The 21,899-nt window shown below is 37.7% G+C and overlaps 1 protein-coding gene across 1 annotated transcript in view; it reads left to right on the top strand.

Annotated features, from left to right (window-relative positions):
• Acoxl (acyl-CoA oxidase like) overlaps positions 1-21,899 on the top strand; it is a 396,521-nt gene that overhangs the window by 105,880 nt on the left and 268,742 nt on the right.

Here is a 21,899-nt window from a genome sequence, read left to right as displayed (position 1 = left end):
ACCACCATCTATACCACTCTAGCGTAGGGGTACAGGGGATAAAATGTGGTTTTTTTTTTTTTTTTGAAGGTCAGATTCTAGCATGACCTTGGCTTGTTCTGGAACCTCAAACAGATGGAGGAAAAAACCATCCATCCATCCATCCATCCATCCATCCATCTATATATAATGTTGCTGTTTCTGCCTTTTTTTGAGACAGGCTCATACTCTGTAGCCAAAGCTGACTTGGAACTCACTATGTAGGCTAGGCTAATCTTTAATTTGAGGCTATCCTCTTGCCTCAGCCTACCAAGTACTGAGATTATAAATCAAGCAAATGATTTATATTTGCTGGAACTTGATTCCTTCTAGAAATTTGAGTTTACTAATACTTCCCTTGAAGGATAATTTTACAACTTAATTACAGTAACCTGTGTGAATGCACTTGGAAGAATGTTCACCTGAGCAGCTGGGTAACTGCTCCATAAATTCTCACTTCTGCCCTCTAATACGTTTACATATAATAGCTCAATAGTAACAAGAATCTTGTCTACCATTTTCCTTCATAGACCCAAAGAAAAAGCCAGTGGACTGTAGGTAAAGAGAGCCAAGATCCTCACAGAACCCCGTGTGATTTTCCTCAGCATATTTGTCTTAAAGTGTTCACATGAACTCTAGTTGATATCCACCTTAGACTCTTCTATTTCCCCACTATCTGGGTTGATGATTAAAGTCATGACTAGACTTGCAGGGCAGAGGAGCAATGATCTCATTTGAACTTAAGTTACTTTTGTGGTTTGCTTATGAGGGGGAAATTATGGATTCACATTATAATGGAACTGGAAGGAAGTTTTAGTATCTGGGGAAAAACTGTGACAGAAGGTGCCATTTAAAACTTATGAATAATGTAAAAGCAAAAGAAAACTCATAGTTACAAGAACAAACCTGTCTATCTGGTGAGAATTGCAATGAAAACGGAAGATACCAGCCCAGTAGCTTTCCTTCAACAAATTAATACTGTGGCTAAATTTAGAATACCTTCTGCATGGAGTGCTCCTGAAGTGGGTTTGGCCTTAGATTTCAGAAGTCTTCTATTTTGTCATCAAAATGAACATCTGGGGACATTTTAATTGCTGTTTTGCATTGCACTCTATAGAATCTTTCAGCACTTGACATTTACCAGCCAGCTGTGTAAACCGCCTTATGGATGTCCAAACATCTGGGATGGGATACAGGGAGTGATCAACAGCAGCATGTATCTGTGAGGAACTTAAAATTCAAGAGGCCATGGTGAAGTAAAATAAAGTTCCTCAACTGTTCAAAAATAGCTTTGTTGGGATACAATTCATGTACATGAAATGTGCCAATTTAATATACACACATACATGTTTCATATATAGTGATGTACTGATTTCTTATATATATATATGGTGTTCACTGAGTTGTTTAAGATAGTATATATTCTTTTTATGTTCTAAAAACTATTCATTTTGTATCACATTTTATTGACCTATTTATCAAATGATGAAAATTTGGGGATATTGTGAGTCATATTCCTAAAAATAATCATTCATGACTTTGTTGTGTGGATGTGTGTTTTTATTCTAGCTGTAGTGAAATTTCTGGGCTATATAATAACTGTACGCTTATCTTTTGAGTTACTACCCAATTGTTTTTGGTATGGCTACACTATCATACCTATCAGGTATGAAGTAGGGCTTAGTGAGTTTGGGTGTGCATTTTTCTACTGGATAATGTTCTTGAACATTGTTCACATGCTTACCGACCAATTGTATGTCATTTGGGGGAGTGTATATCTGCTAAAATTGTTTGCCCATCTTAAGAAATTGGACTAATCATCTTTTTATTAATGAATAAGTTACATAAATTCTTTGTGTTTTGGTTCCATTCCCTTATCAGAGATATGATTTACAATCATCTGCTCCCATTAGGTTGAATTATCTTTTGATATTTCATAATGTCCTTTGAAATACAAATTTTTAACATATTATTTTTATTTATTCATTTGAGAGAGGAAGAGAGAGAGCAAGCGAGAAAGAGGCAGATAGAGAGGGAGACAGAATGGGCACCCCAGGGCCTCGAGTCACTGCAAAAAAGTACTCCAGATGCATGTGCCATGATATATTTTTATTTATTTATTTATTTTTGATTTTTTGAGGTAGGGTCTCACTCTGGTCCAGGCTGACCTGGAATTAACTCTGTAGTCTCAGGGTGGCCTCGAACTCTCGGTGATCCTCCTACCTTTGCCTCCCGAGTGCTGGGATTAAAGGCATGCGCCACCACGCCCGGCATGTGCCATGATATATATCTGGCTAATGTGGAACCTGGAGAATCAAACCTGGGTTACTATTTGTACTATTTGTCAAAACATCATTCTTCTATTGGTTTGTCTTGGTACAAATTTTGAAAACAATCAATAGATCATTAATGTAAAAATGGACTTCTGAACTCTCAATTCTATTCCACAGATCTACGTGTCTATTCTGTGCCAGCATGAGTACTATAACTAGATCGTCGGTTATTGGGTTGGGAAGTGTGACTCTTCCAAAAGTATTCTTTTGTTTCAAGATTGTTTTGGCTATTCTGCTGCTTTTCTGTTCCATGTGAACTTTAAGAGCAAATTATTAACTTCTGAAAAATATGGCAGCTTGGATTCTGACAGTGATTACATTGAACTGCAGATCGGCTTGGCCACATGACTGTCTTAAGTAGTGTTGTCTTTCAATCCATGGAAATGACATATTTTTCTCTTTATTCAAATGATCTTTAACCTACTGCAATGATACTTTATAGTTTTCAGTGAACAATTTTTTTCATTTTTTTAAACTTTGCTCTTTTATAATGTAATTTCATTTGTTAATATTTTCTATTAGAGATATATCTGTATCTTACAAATTTTAATTATTTTAAGTTAGTATACAAAGTACTAGATTTTATCCATACTTTGTTCTTAATTGGCCACACCTGCCCCACTGCCCTTCTTTGTCACCCTGACCCTGCCTTGCTGGTCTTCCAGTCCTCACTTTGCTTTCATATCACATCTACTTCAATATCCTCTATTTCCTCCCCCTTCTTCCTCATTTAAGATCTCTTACCCCCTCTAATGTTTCAGTTTCTATTCTAGTTTCATCACACATCTGTGCACCTGCACACACACAGATTTAAACATAAATTATACATATGGTATTTGTCTCCCTGAGTTTGGTTTATTTTGCTTCATAATGGAATACACCTATTTTATGAGTACAGTGGATTTGGGTATATTCACCACATTACACAAGCATCACTGCAATCTAATTTTACATTTCTATCAATTCCCCATACCCGTAAATAGTTGCTTCTAGTTACTCCCTCCTCAACCTAGGCAAGGGCTAATCTTATTGTCTTTAGAGATTTTCCTATTCTGGCTATTTCATAGGAATAAAATCATATAAGGTTTTTTGTGACTGGTATCTTTCAGTTAACATACTGTTTTCCAATTCTACTCACACTTCTGAAGATACCATAATTTAGTTTTCTCTGCAGCAGAATAAAATTCCATTAAGTGCATATGCCACTTTTAATCCATTCATTTTTTTTGAAGGGCATCTATACTGTTCCATTTCCTGTCTATTGGGAATGGAGCAGAAATAAACATGGTATGTTTTTGTGCTGTGTAGACTTAGAGTTCTTTGAGTATCTACCCAGCATTGTTACATCTAGGACATATGACAGTTCTCTTTTAGTTTTGTTTTGAGAAACTTCCATGCTGAATTCCATACAGTTTACATTCCCACCCAGAATGAGTGGGTTCCTTTTCTCCTTCATCTTTGCCAGCATTTGTTGTTGCCTGTTTTCCTGGTGATAGCCATTCTGCATGGGATAAGATGGAGTCTCTAGGAAGTTTTAATTTACATTTCTGTGATGGCTAAAGATGTCTAACACTTTAAAAAATATTGGAGATTCTCAGGTGGAGCTACCTGCAAGTGGTGCAGTCACCTCTGTCACTAGCTGTCACCTATGCTGAGGTGGGCAGCTACCTTATGGGGAGGTCGTCATCCAGGATGGGTGAGACTTCTTGTAGTGTAGCTGTGTTTGAGTCATATATTGCTCCTCTAAGCAACCCCTCACCCTGCCCAGCAACTAATGTGAGTAAACTCATTGGTTCACAAAAAAAAAAAAAAAAATCATTGGCCACTTGTGATTCTTCTATGGAGAACTGCCAATTCAGTTTTTAAGCTTATTTATTAATGGGAAGATTTTTTTTTCTGGTGCTTAATTTTATGGTTCTTTACACATTTTTATATATTCTAGGTATTAATTCTCCATTATCTGGCAAAAATTTACCCAACTGTTTAGACTGTCTTTTGCCCTAGTGAGCATTTTTGCTGTGTAGAAGCCTTTTAATTTGTACAGTCTTATTTGTCAATGATTTGGGGATATTTTCCATTATTGTTAGAATCTTTTACAGAAAGCCTTTTCCCCTGCCTATGTCTTTAAAGAGTTTTAACTTTGTTTTCCTCAATTAAAAATTTCAGATCTCACATTAAAGTACTTGATCAACTTTAAAATGACTTTTGCTCAGGGTGAGGGATATGTATCTAGTTTCATTCTCCCACATGTGGTTATCTAGTTTTCCTCAGCACCATTTGGTGAAGAGGCCATCTTTTCCCCACTGTATATTTTTGGTATTTTGGGCAAATATGAGATGCTATGTGGGTTTACTTGTGTGTCCTTTATTCTATCCATTGGTATACATTTCTGTTATTATGCCATGAAATACAGCTTTTATTACTCTGTCTCTGAAGTGTAATTTGAAATCGGGTATTGTGAAATCTCCTGCTTTTCCTATTATGATTGCTTTGGCTATTCAGGATCATTTATTATACTTCTATACAAAGTTTAGGATTGTATTCTCTAATTCTGTGAGGAAATTCATTGTAATTTTGATGAGGTTTGTGTTAAATTTGTGGATTGATTTTAGTAATATTGTCATTTTTACAACAGCAATTCTCCCAATCCGTGATGCTGGGATGTCTTTACACACCTGGCTTTACATTTACTAATGACTTAAATTACTTTTTTTCAATATCTTAAAGCTTTATTGTGAGGGCTTTCACCTGCTTGGTTAGGTTTATCCCTATGTATTTTAATTTCAAAGTTATTAGTGAATAGGATTTTTTGAAAAGTTCATTATTGGAGTATAGAAAAGCTACTGATGTTTGCATGTTAATTTTTTATCCCTTTATTTTGCTCAAAGCATGTATCAGTTCTCGGAGCTATCTTGTGGAATCTCTAAAGTGTAAGTTATTGTCAACTACAAATAAGGATGTGTTGGTTCTTCCTTTCCTACTTGTATCCCTTCTAATTCTTTCTTGTCTGACTGCTCTAGCTAATACTGCAAGTGCTATATTAAATAAGAGTGGTGAGAGTAGGCATTCTTGTCTCTGTTCTGGTTTTGGAGGAAATGTTTTCAGATTTCTTTTACCATGTAGTAGAATGTTTGCTATTGATTTGTCACATATAACCTTTATTATGCTGAGCTAGTCCTCTGTTAATAGTTTCTTCAGGGATTTTTTTTTTTTTATTGAAAACTTCTCGAAGACCTTTTCAACAAATATTGATGATGTGATTTCTGGCTATTTATGCACTGAGTTACACTTATTGATTCTCATACTGTATTATATTAGTTAGGGTTCTATAGAGGAATAGAACTGATAAGATGAATTGTATTAAAAAGGAGATTTGGCCAGACATGATGGCTCATGCCTTTAATCCTAGCACTTGGAAGGCAGAGTAGGCAGATCTCCATGAGTTCAAGGCTGCCCTGAGAACTACATAGTGAATTCCAGGTCAGCCAGGGCTAGAGTGAGACCCTACCTCAAAAAAAAAAAAAAAGAAAGAAAGAAAGAAAAAATTGGGCTAGAGAGATGGCTTAGTAGTTAAGACACTTGCCTGCCAAGCCTAAGGACCCATATTCAACTCTCCAGATCCCACATAAGCCAGATGCACAAGGTGATGTGTGTGCAAGGTCGCATGTGTGCACAAGGCAGCACACATATCAGGAGTTCAGTTACAGTGGCTAGAGACCCTGGTGTGCCAATTTTTTTTTTTCTCTCTCTCTCATCATAAAAGGCCAGTCTGTTGGTCTTACCTCAAAGGAGAGAGAGGGCGAGGGAGAGGGCGAGGTGGGGGGGGGGGCTTGAGAGTCAAGGAGCCAGGTAGCTGCTCTGTCCACATGGCTGGATGCCTCAGCAGTCCCATCCAGCACTGCAGGGCTGAAGGCTTCCTCTAGAGCCACTGGTCTTCTGTCCACACTGGAAAGCTCAGGAAACTTGGTTTCAATGCTGAGCAAGGATAGCCAATCAGGATAGATGCATGCACAAGTAAAGGCATTAATCAATAATAGCACTGGCAGCCAGGTGAAAGGAACGGGGGCTCTTTCCTCTCAGAGCTTCTTTACATAAAGCCCACCGCCAGGAAGACCACTCACTCTAGCAGAAAAGCTCACTGTGAAAGAAGGATCCTCCTTTAGTCAATCCCTCCTGGAAACAACCTCAGAGACCCACCCAAGAAGAATGCTTATGGATTCCTAATTAGAGCAAGTTGGCAATAGAACTTAACCATTGCACATACATTGAACTACTCGTGTAAGATTGAACCAACTTAGTCATTCTGTATGATTTATTTTATTTATTTCTTTTTTATTTTTTCTAATCAACTCACATCAGTTTATTCTTTATTTTTCTTTTCTTTTATATTAAGTAGAATCTTTGTATGGACATATCATGTGTTGGCGCCATCATTTCTTTCCTTCCTGCCCCCTTTCCACTGAGGGTCCTCCTCAGTGGGATTGCTGGGATTCACCATGGAGTTGTGGGTGGTGAGCTGTGAGAGCAGAAGTCGGCCATTGTGAGGGGGCAACGCCTTTGGCTATTCCCTCCCATCCTGGTGCTCTTACCATCTTTCTGCCCCCTCTTCTTCAAAATTCCCTAAGCCATGGTGGTTGTGTTTTAAGTCTACTTGAGCATTGAGCTGTCAGTGGCTTCTGGATTTCTGTGCTGATATACCTTAGTATCCCTGGTGTCTGTCTCCACCACCCTGGTACAAGTTGTCAGGCTTGCCATGAAAGCAGCACCATTGTTCATTTGACCAGTTCCTCTGTGGTTTCACCTGGGCCCTAACAGATGTGTGAGGGATGGTGTATCTCCTGCCAGGAAGTTAGCTATCTTTTCTTGTCTTGTTGGTAGATTTTGGTTGTCCTCAGTTCTCACTTCCTTCTTAAAAAGCCAAACAGACTCTCCAATGGATAATGAGATAAGCATAGGTTAAAGGGGGAAAGCATAGTTCATTTCGAGAGATTTTGATGGGTGTAGCCTCTCTTTTGGCCAAAAGCTACTGGGAGCTTCTCATTGGTGACCATAATTTTAGACCCCATAGGATTCCGACTTAGTTCCCAGTTCCAGTTATGGGTTCCTTTTCACTGAGCAGATCTCTTCTCTAAGCAGAAAGCTGTTGGTTACTCAGCAAGGCTGGGTGTCAGTACTGCACGGTGTGCGCGTCTTGTCAGGCTGGTTGCTTTGGTGCAGCAGTGTCCCTTGCTTGCTCACAAGCTTGTTGGCCATTTTCCCCAGCAGCTCATGAAGCACTTTCTGGCACGACGTGGGCTTCCTTCCAGATTCCAGCCAGATTTCTCAATGTTCTGTGTTGGCAGCATGTGGTGTCTTCAGCAGTAGGGTCTTACCTTTTACCTCAGGTGGGCAGTCAAGTGCTTTGACAGGCTGTCTTGTTTTGGGGACCTCATAAGTCTCTCTAATCAATGGCTTGATGGGAGTTGTAACCAATTTCTGGTACTGGGACTTACAAGCCAGAGCCAAATGTTGGTGCATGATCTAATGCACTTTTAATTTAATGTGCAAGTATTTTTATGGGAATGTTTGCACTTATGTTTATTGGGGAAATTGGTCCACAGTTTTGTTTTTTCTTGTGTAGTCTCCTTACCCACATTTGGAATCAGAATAATACTGGCTTTGTAAAATGAGTTTGATAATGTTCTTTCCTTTTCTAGTTTGTGGACCACATTGAGAAGTACTAGTGTCCTCTCTTCCTTAAGGATTTGGTGGAATTAGGCAGGGAATCTTTCTGGTCCAGGGTTTTTCATTGTCTGGAGACTTGGTTGCTACTTCAGTCTACTTGCTTGTTATCAATGTGCTTAAATTGTTACTATCATCTTGATTTAATTTTAGTAAGTCACAAGTGTTTATGAATTGATTCTTACATTCTAAAGATCTGGAGAATTCTAAAAGAAATGGATAAAAGTATTCCCTAGTAATCTGGATTTTATTGAAATATATTATAACATCCCCCTTTCTTCTCTAATATTATTATTATTTTAATTTTTTCGAGGTAGGGTCTTACTGTAGCCCAAGCTGACTTGGAATTCACTATAAAGTCTCAGGGTGATCTTGAACTCATGGCAATCTTCCTACCTCAGTCTCCCAAGCACTGGGATTAAAGGCATGCATCACCAAGTCCAGCAGCCTAATATATTTTAAAAAATTTTTTATTGGGCTGGAGAGATGGCTAGTAGTTAAGGCATCTGCCTGCAAAGCTAAAGGGTCCCAGTTTGAGTCTCTAGGACCCATGTAAGCCAGATGCACAAGGAGTACACGCATCTGGAGTTCATTTGTAGTGGCTGGAGACTCTGGTGCGCCCATTCTCTCCCTCTTTCTCTCTCTCTCTCTGCTTCTTTCTTTCTCTCTCTTACTAAATAAAATATATCAACAAATTTCCATTGACAACTTCTATACTTATATTCTATAAACCTTGTTATTTCCTTCCCTCATCCACTTTCCCCTTCACAACTCCACTCTCTATCATACCCCTCCCTCTCTCCATTAGTCCATCTTTTATTTTGATGTCATCTTTTTTTCCTATAATGAGGGTCTGGTGAAGGTATTGCTAGGTACTGCAAGGTCGTGGATATCAAGGCCAATTTCTGTCTGGACAGTTAAATTGTAAGGAGTGGTAACCTTCCTTTGGTGCTTACATTCTTTCTGCCACCTCTTCTGCAATGGACCCCGAGCCTTGGAGGGTGTGATCGAGATGTTCAGTGCCCAGCACTTCTTCTTGGCACTATGTCGCCTTTGGGTTATCCCTGTGGACACCACCATCTGAAAAGAGAAGTTTCTCTAACACCAGAAGTACAAGGATCATTAGCATATGACTTTAAACATTAAGTGTAGTGCTCTCAGGGCAGGTTAGTGAGTAGAATGTATGATTTAGCCAGATAAGAACAGGTTTCATACCCCTAAGGCACATGACCTCCCCTGCCATAGGCTTTTGATTAGGTTTTTAGTACCAGGCATGTATTCCTTCCTGTAAAGTGGACCGCCAGTCTGATTAGAGAGCAATTAGTTTCCCCCCGAGCAGACATGCCACTATTGAAACTGTTTGGTCATTTGGCCTATCTGGCCAAACTTGAAGCTTCCAGTGTCCGCTGTTTTCACCACTGATGACTTCTGTCTCCCATAGGACTGCATACAGTGCAGCGTTTTCCAGCTTCCAGTTGGCTGGTCTACAGGGAGAAGGTTTTCAACTCAGAACCAGCTTGATTTTTTTTTTTTTTTCAGTGAACTTGCTGCCCACATATGTGAAGTGTTTAGCAATAGGGTCTTACCATCTGGTACTCATGAGAAACCAAGGGCCTTGGCAATAACCTGTAATGTTTGGAGGCAATAGGGAACTCCCTGGCTAAAACTCACTGGAAGGTATCCCATCCCTGGCACTGAAAATTTTCTAGGAACAATCTATGGCTTCTGGATGTGCCATTATCCAAAAGAGTAGGTTTTCATATGTCTTATTCAGAATATCTTGAATTTTGATTGGCCCTTCCCCCCACCCTTTCTTACTCAATTTCTTCCCCTGGCCTCACTTAGGCCATTCTACTCCCTGTAATCTATTATTCTATTTACATATATACAATACCATCTCCTAAACTCTTTCCTTCTCCTCCCTCCCTTATAGCCTTTTCCCAGATTACAGGCCTCTGCTACCAATTTTTTTGGTTCCAGCTCACAACCAAGTCTAAACATTTGTAGGTAGGATCCACGTATGAGAGAGAACATGTGATGTTTGGGTTTCTGGGCCTGGAATATCTCATTTGGTATAATCCTTTCCATATTCATCCATTTTCCTGCAAATTTCATTTTTTCTTTACTGCTGGTAGAACTCCATGTGTAAACATACCACATCTTTATTATCCATTCATCTGTGGAGGGACATCTAGGCAGGTTCCATTTTCTAGCTATTGTGAATAGAGCAGCAATAAACATGGTTGTGCAAGTATCTCTAAGGTAGTGAGAAGAGTCATTAGGATATATGCCTAGGAGTGCTATAGCTGTATCATATGGTAAATCTGTTTTAGCTGTCTCAGGAACATATATACTGATTTCCACAATGGCTGTACCAGATTACATTCCCACCAATAATGTAGAGGGTTCCCATTTGTCCACATCCTTGCCAACATTCATTGTCATTTGTTTTCTTAATGGTAGCCATTCTGATGGTAGTGAGACAGAATCTCAAAGTAGTTTTAATTTGCATTTCCCTGATGGCTAAGGATGCAGAACACTTTTTTAAATGTTTATATGCCATCTGTATTTCTTCTTTAAAGAACTGTCTATTTAGTTACTGGGTTGATTGATTTCTTTTTTCAGCTCATTAGTTTATTTTTTATTTTCATATTTAAATTTTTTTTATTGTTATTAAATAGTTTTATACTCAGTGAATACAGTCAAGTTGGTACCACTGTTAGGCTCATCCATATCCTACCCCCTCCCCCGGCCCCTCCTTGTTGATGTAAATGGGTCATGCATTGCAGAGTTAGCTCACAGTTAAGGGTAGGAGAAATGTCTTTGCATATCATGACCCAACATGTGGCTCTGACATTCTTTCCACACCCTCTTCCACAAAATTTCCCTGAGCCATGTTAGGTTCATTTTGGGTCTGCTTCAGTGATGAGGTGTTGGGAGCCTCTGTGTCTCTGGATATCTGATTTTCTAGGAGTTGATTATTTTCTGTGTCAATCTCCTTCACCCCAGTTCTGGTACCCGGTTCACCATGAAAACAGCACCCTTGCTTGTTTTTCCCATTATTCTTAGTTTCAGCTGATGCCCTTTTGAGGTATGATGGGGTGGTTCTCTCTTTAGGATATGCATCTATCTGAAAAAGAGAAGCAGATTCTCCAATGGAGAGTAAAGTTAGCACCAGACAAATGGGATAACCCTTATTTTTTACAGAGAATTTAATAGGTGTAGGCCCTCTTGTAGCCCACAATTGTTGGTAGCGTGGTAATGGAGAGTGGGCTCATGTTTGGATATGGTTCTTACTTGTTTCCTAGCACCAGCTATGGGTCACATTTCACTGAGGGGATCAGTTAGCTGAATTGAGAACAGTTGGTTTCCCACCATGGCTGTGTGCCACTATTGCACTTGTGTGAGCATCATGACAGGTTATTTGCTGCTAAGTAGGTTAGACCATGAGATGCTTGGACAGATATTGGTCATTTTCCCCCAGTCGCCCAACTAGCTGACTGTCTGGGGATTGATTCTCTTCCAGCTTCCAGCCATGTCATTTCATTTTACATGTCAACCATATGGTTGTCTTCAGCAGTAGGGTCTTACCACTAACCTTTGGTGGGTCATCAAGTACTCTGACAGAAATCTGTCATTCTTTTAGGAAACCTTGTAGGTCTCTGTGATCAAAAGTTCATTGTGGATGATAGCCACCTGCTGGTACTGGAAGTTACAGGTCAGTGCCCACTAAGGGAAGCGAGAAAAAGATAACTAATATAAAAGAGATAGAGATAGAAGAGAGAGTGGAGAGAGAGAGAGAGAGGGAAAAGAAAGTGAGAGAGAGAAGCTGTAGAAGATTAAAGTCAGTCTTCATCATACCCTCTCCAGTGCCTTGTGGCTCAGGTGTTCACTCAAAGGGCCTGGTGAAGGTTCAACCATTTGGTCTGCCTTTTAGGATGTAGAATTTTATGGTACCATTGCTGTTTGGGTCTAGATTTGTGTCCCTCACCCCCTCTCTTGCCCTCCCCTCTCCTCACCCACCCTATTGTCTAGTCCTCAAGATGTTGGCTCAGTATGTTGGCATCTTGGGTAGATTTAGGTTAGGTGCTATAGATGAGTGAGACTATGTGGCAATTATCTTTCTGTAATTAGGTAAGTTCACTGAGAATGCTGATCTAAAGCGATATTACAAAGCCATAGTAATAAATACAGCATGGTACTGGCATAAAAATAGGAGTATATAGACCAATTGAATAGAATTGAGAACCCGGACTTTGGGGTCAAGCAACTACAGCTACTTGATATTTTACAAAGTCCCTAACAATATAGGCTGGTGCTGGACAAACTGGATAACCATATGCAGGAAATTAAAACTTGATCCACACATCTTGCCATGCACGACACTCAAGTTCAAATGGATCAAAGACCTCAATTTAAGGCCAGAAACTCAGCTACTACTGGAAGAAAATACATGAGGAACTTTCCATGATATAGCAATGGAAAAAGACTTCCTGAACAAAACCCCAGTAGCACAGGATCTTAAACAGTCACTCAACCAATGGGATCACATGAAGCTTAATAGTTTTGTCACAGACAAGCTTACAATAAGCAAAGCCAATAATAGATTACCCACAGAATGGGAGAAAATGTTTGCTGAATATCCAACTGACAGAGGCCTAATCTACAAAGAACTCAAAAACCTAAACAATAAAAAGTCAAACAACCCACTCACAAAATGGGGCAAAAAGCTGGACAGGCAGTTCACAGAGGAAGAAATACCAATGGCAAACACACACTTAAGAAAATGTCCATCATCCCTAATAATCAGGGAAATGCAATTTAAAACTATGAGGTTCCACCTTACCCCAGAAGGATAGCAAACATCAAAAAATCAAATGAAAATAAATGCTGGCAAGGATGTGGAGAAGTAGGAACACTCATCCACTATTGGTGGGAATGTAAGATGGTACAACCATTTTGGAAAGCAATATGGAGACGCCTAAAAAAGCTTACTATAGAGATACCAAAAGACCCAGTTATTCCCTTACTGGGCATGTACCATAAAACCTTTAAACCTCAGTCCATAGAGATTTTCTCAACCATATTTATAGCACTAATGATGGACATCTGGGTTGAAGCTGACTATAGAGTCACTAACAGACCCAGTTATTCCCTTACTGGGCATGTACCCTTAAAGTTCCATGCCTCAGTTCAGAGAGATTTGTTCAACCATGTTTATAGCTGCTCAGTTCATAATAGCTGAGAGCTAGAATCAACCCAGATGTACCCTGAATTCTTATCTTTGTTGTTTTTTTTTTCATAGTGTCTCAAATATCTTGAAATTCCCATTCATACCTTCCTATTAGCTTGACTTATCTTTGTTGGATTGTATTAGATCTACCACCTGGTCTGCTAGTTAAGATATTATTTTCTCTCCTTCATCCATTCTACTGGTGAGACTGTTCAGAGAGGTTTTTATTTGACTGACTGTATTTTTTGGTGCTAGAATTTCTGCCTGTTTTTTTTTTTTTTCCTTCAGTATTTCTATTTCCTTACTCATGTCTTGTAATGACCTCCTTATTTCATAAATCTGATTTCCTGTGTTCTCTTGAAATTCCTTTAGGAGTTTATTTCCTTCTTTAATTCATTTGTTTTCTTCTTTGATTCCTTTGATTTCTTTTTGCACCTTGAGTTGATTTGATGCTTGGGTTTTCTAGTTATTTACAGTGCTCTTAGACTTGGAAATCCAACTTTATGTATCTTCAGAGCAGGAGATTAAGGTGCCAAGTGTAGCTCTTATATTCCAATCCAACTGCAGAAGTAATCCTAGGTGTTGAGTTGGCCTTCTATTGAAGTATTATAGTGAGCTGGGTTGAGCAATTTATTGGCAAGATTCTAAAATTCAACTGAGCAATATATATATTGAATAAAACCAGCACAGAGTATGCAAGCATGTAGAATGAAACAAACAGATAACCTTATAAAGCCAAAATCCCTAAGGATGTGTGTTGCTCTACTCCCTCAACCTGTCAGCTGGGAGGTTGAGATTTCTGTTCTGAAATGGGTTCCAGGTCAGCCTGAGTCTGAATCAGACCCTGCCCTCAATGACAGAAGGAAAAGACAGGTCCTAAGAGTCTGAAAGCATCAAAGGCAACAGTAGTCAACCCCCAAATGCAGCTTAATTGACAATGGTAAAGCCAACCACAAATATGTAACCCATAACCTGCGCTGACATGGAAAGAGAGATTAGCACTTCCAGGGCAGGCCTATGTACCTGCTTTTTTCACCTGGCCTTGTTACCTTTTGGGGTGGCTTCCAATCTTGCCAATGCTGAGTGCCCACCTGAATCCCTTCATGTTGTGCTGTGGATCTGGTGTTCTGATTAGCTCTGCTGGACACCCTCTTGCTGGGAGGTGAACATATTCTCTAGAGGTTTGAGGTTTTGATAGTTGGGGGATGGAAGAGTGCAGGAAGCCTGGAGTTGTACTGGAACTGCTCAGCTGGTCTCTGCTGTCTCCCCTTCAAGTTTCTTGACTTTGCAAGGAGGCTGATGAGGTTGGAAACTCCTTTTGTTTGGTCTCTGCTCGTGCAGTTTAGCAGCGTGGGGCCAGGTAGGTGAGCCGATCCATGCGGATCAGGGCCACAAGTGCCTCAGTGGGATTCTGGCTGGTTTCCTCCTATCCGGTAGATCTTGGTCTCTTCTGCTTCTCCGCCGTGGCCAATAAAAACCTAAAAAAATCTTCATTTTTTTGGAAGAAAAGTGTGTTTTGCTGTGGTTTGGCTTAAATCCCTCCTTAGGCTCTTTGGCATGACTCCTATGCAGCCAACTTACCTGGAAGTCTAATATTTTTAATTTTGGTCTTTTTCTCTTTCTTTTGGCTAGTTTAAGAGCTTGTCAGTTATTTTTATATTTTCAAAGAATCAACTTTTTCTTTGATTGCTTTAGTTTCCATTTCTGTGATCTTTATTATTTTTTTATTGCCTACTACTTTTTGTTTTAATTTATTCTTGATTTCCCAAGGCCCTGAGGTGCATCATGTTATTTAAGATTGCTTTGTTTTCTTAATGTAAGCACTTGTAACTATAAAATTTCCTCTTAGACCTACCTTGTTTGTATCCCAGAGGTTCTAATAACTTTGCTATAATTTCTATTTGATTTGAGAAACTTTTAAATTTCTTTCCTGTTTTCTTTAATGACCCACTGTTTATTCAGAAGTATATTGTTCAGACCCAAGCATTTGTGTACATTGTATGCTTTCATTTGCTGTTGATTTAGTTTATTCTGCTATGATCAGATGAGGTACAGGGATTATGTTGATTTTTTTTGTATTTGCTAAGGCTTGCTTTTTGGCCTATAATATGCCCTATTTCTGAGACCATTCTGGAGAGAACTGTGTTCCAAATGTGCTATATGAACTATTTTGTAGATGTCTATTAAGTCCAATAGATCTATGATATAATTTAATTGGAAAGTTTCTTTTCTGATTTTTAGTGTTGATAACCTATCTAAATATAAGACTAGGGTAATAAAGTCACTTACTGCTATTTTATCAAGACCTATCTGACTTTTCATGTACTTAGTGTTTTATGAAATTAGGGGTCTTAATCTGTAGTGCAGGTTTTTACAATGGCTATATCTGTGTAATGATTTATTCTTTTTAAGTAGTATGGTGTGTCCTTTTTATTTCTTTAAATTTTATTTATTTGAGAGGGAGGAGTAAAGAATGGGCATGCCATGACCTTAGCCACTGCAAATGAAGTCCAGATGTATGTGCCACTTTCTGCATATGGCTTTATGTGGGTACTGGAGAATCAAACCTGGGTCCTTCGGCTTCTAACCAAGAGCCTTAACTGCTAATCCATCTCTGTAGCCCCTGGTGTGTCCTTTTTTTTTTTTTTTAATCTCTTCTGCATTTGGCTTGAAGTATACTTTTTCAGATATGAGAAATGCTACATCAGCTTATATTTAAAAATATTTTATTTATTTGAGAAAGAGAGAGAAAGAAAAAGGAAGGGAGAGAGAGAGAGAGAGATCAACTTACTTTTTTGCTTCCATTGTCTTGGTAGGTTGACATTCATCTTTTTGTTGTTGATACTGCTTTCAACTGTTTGTTTGTTTTTTTTTAATTTCCTTAATTGACTATCATTTTTAGCATTTCTGTTCAGTTTCTTTCCACAATCTTAATTTCCTTACTGGTCTTTTTCATATTTGGGGGCTTTTCTTCATATTGCTGACCCTTCCATTTGCTTTCATAACTTTTTATCTAGGATTTGGATTTGTTTTCTTATATCCTTGCTCTACTAATTTGAGTCACTGATTCTTTTGAGAATGGGGCCCTAAAATATTTTTGCTGGCATTTTAGCTATCTCATTATCTTTAGGTTCAAGTACAGAGGAATTGTGACATTGTGTAGCTTCTATAGTGCTTTGTGTTTACATAGACATATGTACATACATACATATATATGTATATGTACATATATGTTTATATTTGTTGCAAGGAATATATTCTCCAAGTTGTGTTTTTCCTTTTACCTTATTTGTTTTGTTGTATTTTATGCACGTCTTTCTAGTGCGTTTTGCTTCAGTCATACTACCTGCTGTTGTTTTGGAGGAAAGCTGACTACAGTGACAGGAAAGATGCTGTGGTGGCAACCCTGGTCGGTGCCCTCCCTTTAGCCATGCCCACCGTTATTCCTGAGCCGGGCAACAGAGCCTCAGCCACCATGCTCAAGTTTGTGCCAACACCAACAGACAAACCTAAACTTGTTTTTTGGTTTTTTTTTTAATGTCATTTAAAATTTACAAACCACATCTCCAGTATCACTCTCACATAAAAAAAAAAAACAGTAATAGAAAAATTTGGTGATGACTATTTCATACAGATTTTAATTTGGAATCTTTTTCTTGAAATATTTTTGCTCTTAATGAATTTTAAATGGACAATTAACACATTTGTAAAGTTTAGAATTAAATTCATGATTTTCTAAAGACTGAAAATTACACTGAATATTTAATAGTAAACTAGTTATCAAAATGTGTTTTTATTGACATAGTCATTGTGTGTAGTGACAGGTTTCATAAAGACAATTTCTCCTAAGTACACCACGTATATGGATCATGTTTTCTCCCTATACCTTCCCATTCCTTTCATCCTATACCTATACAACCTAGAATCTACAAATAAGAGAAAAGATGTGACATTTGCCTTTATTTCTTATTAGCATGTAAAAAATTATATTTCATTCTGGCATTTTTCAAACAAAATTTGTTTTTGTTGTTTCCTTCCTCTTATCCAATATGGCTTATTTTGGTTAATATAATGGTTTTACTTTGATACATATATACATATATGTGTATATCAAGCACACGCACACACACATAGATATATGTATGTATGTACAGAACATTCTCTTTATCTATTCATTAGTCAGTGGACACCTAGGCTGATTCCATAACTTGGTTATTGTGAATAGTGCTGCAATAAATATGGATGCAGATGTGCAGTTATCTGTGGTGTGTTGACTTAGAGTTCTTTCAGTATAGAGATCAGCTATTGTGTAGCTGTGTCATATAATAGTCCTACTTTGTGAGAAACTTTATACAAATTTCCACAGTGGCTGTACCAGCTAACATTTCCACTGGTAGTGTATAAATGTTCTTTCCATGCATCTTGACCAACATTTATTGCTTGTTTTTCTTAATTATGTCCATTCTGACATGGTTGAGATAAAAATCTCAATTTACTTTAACTTTTGTAAGTCTAAGGATTTGAAAATTTAAGTATTTATAGGATAATTTTAACCTTATATTTGACAACTGGCTTTTCATTTTAGTAGCCAATGTATTTATTGGGTGGTTTTTTTTGGGGGGGGATTCAGGTTTTTGAGTCCTTTATATAGTCTAGATATTTATCCTCTGTCAGATGCATAGCTAGCAAAGGTTGCTCCCCATTCTGTAGGCTGTCTCTTCATTTTGGTGATTGTTTCCTTTGTTGTATAGTAGCTTTTAAATATCATATAATCACATTGTATTTGTATTTGAAGTATTATTAATTTTGAAGCATTTTTACAGATTCACTAGAAGGTACCTGTTAAATATAGTCAACTAAATATGAGGCAAGGCTGTGATGTCTAACTTACCAACAGTCACACAGAGAGAGGATTGTAAGAGTGAAGTGACAAGATGCGTGACCAGGCTTGACAACCATGAATGCTATGCATATGTAAGGTGTGACCAGAGATAGGAACAGATCTCAAGTGAGTTCCCCCACTCACACCCTAAGGCAGGGTCTCACTCTCGCTCAAGTTGACCTGGAATTCATTGTGTAGTCTCAGGGTGGCCACAAACTCATGGTAATCCTCCTAACCTCTGTCTCCCAAGTGCTTGGGATTAAAGGTGTGTGCCATCATATCTGGCAAGTGTTTTTTTTTTTTTGTTGTTGTTGTTTGTTTGTTTTTTGTTATTGTTTGGTTTTGCAGTTGTTGCCTGCTTTTTATTTACTTCTTTGAAAGATGAGGGAAATATGAAAGGGCACCCCAGGGCCCTGCACATGAACTCCAGGTGCATGTACCACTTTGTGCATCTCACTTTACATGGCTACTGGGGAATTGAACCCAGGGCAGGTTTTGTAAGCAAGTACCTTTAACCACTGAGCAATCTTTTTAGTTCCTTGGCTGCTATTCTTTTGGTGTTTGTTTCTGTGTTTTTGAGGTAGGGTCTCACTCCTAGCCCAGGCTGACATGTAACTCACGATGTAGTCTTAGGGTGGCCTTGGTAGTATTGAGCTATAGGAGCCCTTGTAATAGAGTTCTTGTCTACCATGCTATATGTCTTCCTCTAGTAGCTTCAGAGTTTCAGGCTTTACATTTAACCCTTAATCTATTTTGAATTGTTTTCTTTTTGTACAAGGTGAGACATAGGGATCTAGTTTCATTCTTCTACATGTGGATATCTAGTTTTCCCAGCACCATTTGTTGAATAAGCTGTCTTTTCTCCAATATGTTTTTGGCATCATTGTCAAATATCACATGGCTATATTTATTTGGCTTTAATTTTGAATTTTCTATTTTATTTATTTGGATTTTAAAATGTTTTATTATTTGGGGGGGCAGGGAGAGATTAGGCATGTTAGTGCCTCTTGCCACTGTGAATGAACTCCAGATGCATGTGTCACTTTGTGCATCTGGCTTTACATTGGTGCTAGGAAATTGAACCTGGGCAACAGGTTTTTCAGGCAAGCATGTTTATCTGCTCAGCTATACCCCTGGCCCTATATTGATTATTATTATTTTTTTTGAGGCAAGCCCAACAGACTGCATATATATATATATATATATATATATATATATATATATATATATATATATATATACATATACATATATACACACACACACATACACACACACACATATGAGAGTGAGAGAGAGAATTGATGTGCCAGGGCCTCCAGCCAGTGTACTCAAACTCCAGACGTGTGTGCTACTTTGTGTGCATGTGCAAACTTGCACAGTTGTGTCACTTTGTGTGTCTGGCCTACATGAGGTCTGAAGAGTTGAACATGGATCCTTAGTCTTCTTAGGTAAAAGCCTTAACTGCTAAGCCATCTAGCCAAACCCTGATTTTTAATTTAAACTTTGGCCCTGTTCCATAGATTTAATATAGCATTGTTCTTTACTCAGGATTACTTTTGTTATGTTGGTCTTTTGTGCTTCCTAATTAATTTTAGCTTTTTTCTCTTTCTTGAAGACTGTCACTGAGGGTTTGATGGAAGATTGCATCAAATCTGCAGATCACTTTTAATAATCTATTTTCAGTATATTAATTTTGTGAATCCATGAGCATGGAAGGTCTTTATATCTTCTGTTATCTTCTTTAATTTCTTCATTGTTTTAAAATTTGTCATTTTAGAAGTTTTTCACTTTTTTGGATAAGTTAATTATAGGTGTTTTATTTTATTATTGATATTATTGTGAACCATTTGTTTTCTTTTTTAACATTCAATTATTTGTTTTTTTTGTTTTATCTAATTTTTTAATTTTTATTTTTTAATTTTAATTTTTTTATTAGTTTTCTATTCGGCAAATACAGGCAGTTTGGTACCATTATTAGGCTCATCCGTGACCTACCCCCTCCCCAATGGCCCCTCCTTGTTGATGTATATTGGTCATGTATTGTGGAGTTAGCCCACAGTTATTGGTATGATAAATGTCTCTGCATATCATGACCCAACATGTGGCTCTGACATTCTTTCTGCCCCCTCTTCCGCAAAATTTCCCTGAGCTGTGTTGGGTTCATTTTTGGTCTGCTTCAGTGATGAGGTGTTGGGGGCCTCTGAGGCTCTGGCTCTCTGATTTGGTAGGAGTTGGTTTTTCTCTGTGTTGGTCTCCTTCCCCCTTGTGCTGGTATCTGGGTTCATCAGGAAAACAGCTGTTTTCTTGATTTTTTATTTTCAGTGTGTTCATTACTGGTGTAAAGGAAAGCTACTGACTTTTGTTGGTTGATTTTTTTTTTTTTTTATCTTGTTGTTTTTCTGAAATTGTTTACTATCCTAAGAGTTTTATGGTACAGTTTTTAGGGTTTCCTATATATACAGGTTCATTTCATCTGCAAAAGTTTTGGACAACATATTGAATAAAAGTAAAAGAAGTGAACATACTTACCCCATTCTTGCATTTAAAGAAAATGCTTTCAGACTTTTATCATTGAGTGTAATGTTGGCTGTCGGTTTGTCATATATCGCCTTTCCTTTTTTGATGTATGTTTCTTCTACTCCTAGTTTCTTCAACATTTTGATTGTGAAATGATATTGGACTTTGTCAAATGCCTTTTCTGTATCTATGGAAGTAAACATGCCATTTCTGTTCTTGAGTATGTTAATATGACTCATTATTGTTGATTTGTATGTGTTAAATCATTCTTGAACCTTTAGAATGAAGCCAACTTGGTCATGGCAAATGGTCTTTATATGTAGGTGAATCTGATTTCTAAGTATTTTATGGAGAATTTTTTTAATCCATGTTCATCATGGACCAGCCCTTAATATTCCTTTTTTATTATGTGGTTGGTATCAGAGTAATACTTTTTTCCCAAACATAAGTTTAGTAACATTTATCCCCTTCTATTTTATGGAATATTTTTATTTCATTTATTTATTTGAGAATGGGGGAAGAGAGGGGGACAAGTAGAGAAAAAGAGAGAGAATTTGACACACCAGGACCTCTAGCCAGTATTAATAGTTTTTTAAAGATTCACATATAATTCAGCAGTAAATTCTCTGGGTCCAGATGTTGTTCAATTGGAAGGCATTTTATATTACTCCTTCAATGTCATTCTTGCTCTAGATGTTCATGTTTATATCCTTTTGGTTTAATTTTAGTAGGTCATATGTGTCTAGAAATGTATCTGTTTCTTCTCAATTTTCCCATTTCTTGGGACACAGGTTTTCAAAAATACTCTCTAATGATCTTTATCCCATTGTAATCTTCTGGAAAAAAAATCCTTTTTCTGTTAATTTTATTAATTTGGCTTATCCCACTTTTTTTTGGCTGAGGGTTCATCAATCTTTATCAAACAACAAAGCATTTGAATGACTGATTATATTGTCCTTTTCTTTCTACTTTAATAATTTCTGCACTGATATTTACAATTGACTTATTCTTATTTTTTAAAATCGTGGGATACATTACTCTTTATTTGATATTTCTCCAATTTTTTTAATGTAGGCATTAATTGCTATAAACTTCCCTGTTAGAACCACTTTCATTATATTACACAGGTACACATACACAAGCATACACATACAGCACACAGACCATATACATACACCATGCATATTATGTA

This window comes from Jaculus jaculus, chromosome 4, assembly GCF_020740685.1.
Source record: "Jaculus jaculus isolate mJacJac1 chromosome 4, mJacJac1.mat.Y.cur, whole genome shotgun sequence".
Lineage (NCBI taxonomy): Eukaryota > Metazoa > Chordata > Mammalia > Rodentia > Dipodidae > Jaculus > Jaculus jaculus.
Note: the sequence above shows the minus strand (reverse complement) of the source record. Positions and strands in the feature narration are given on the sequence as shown.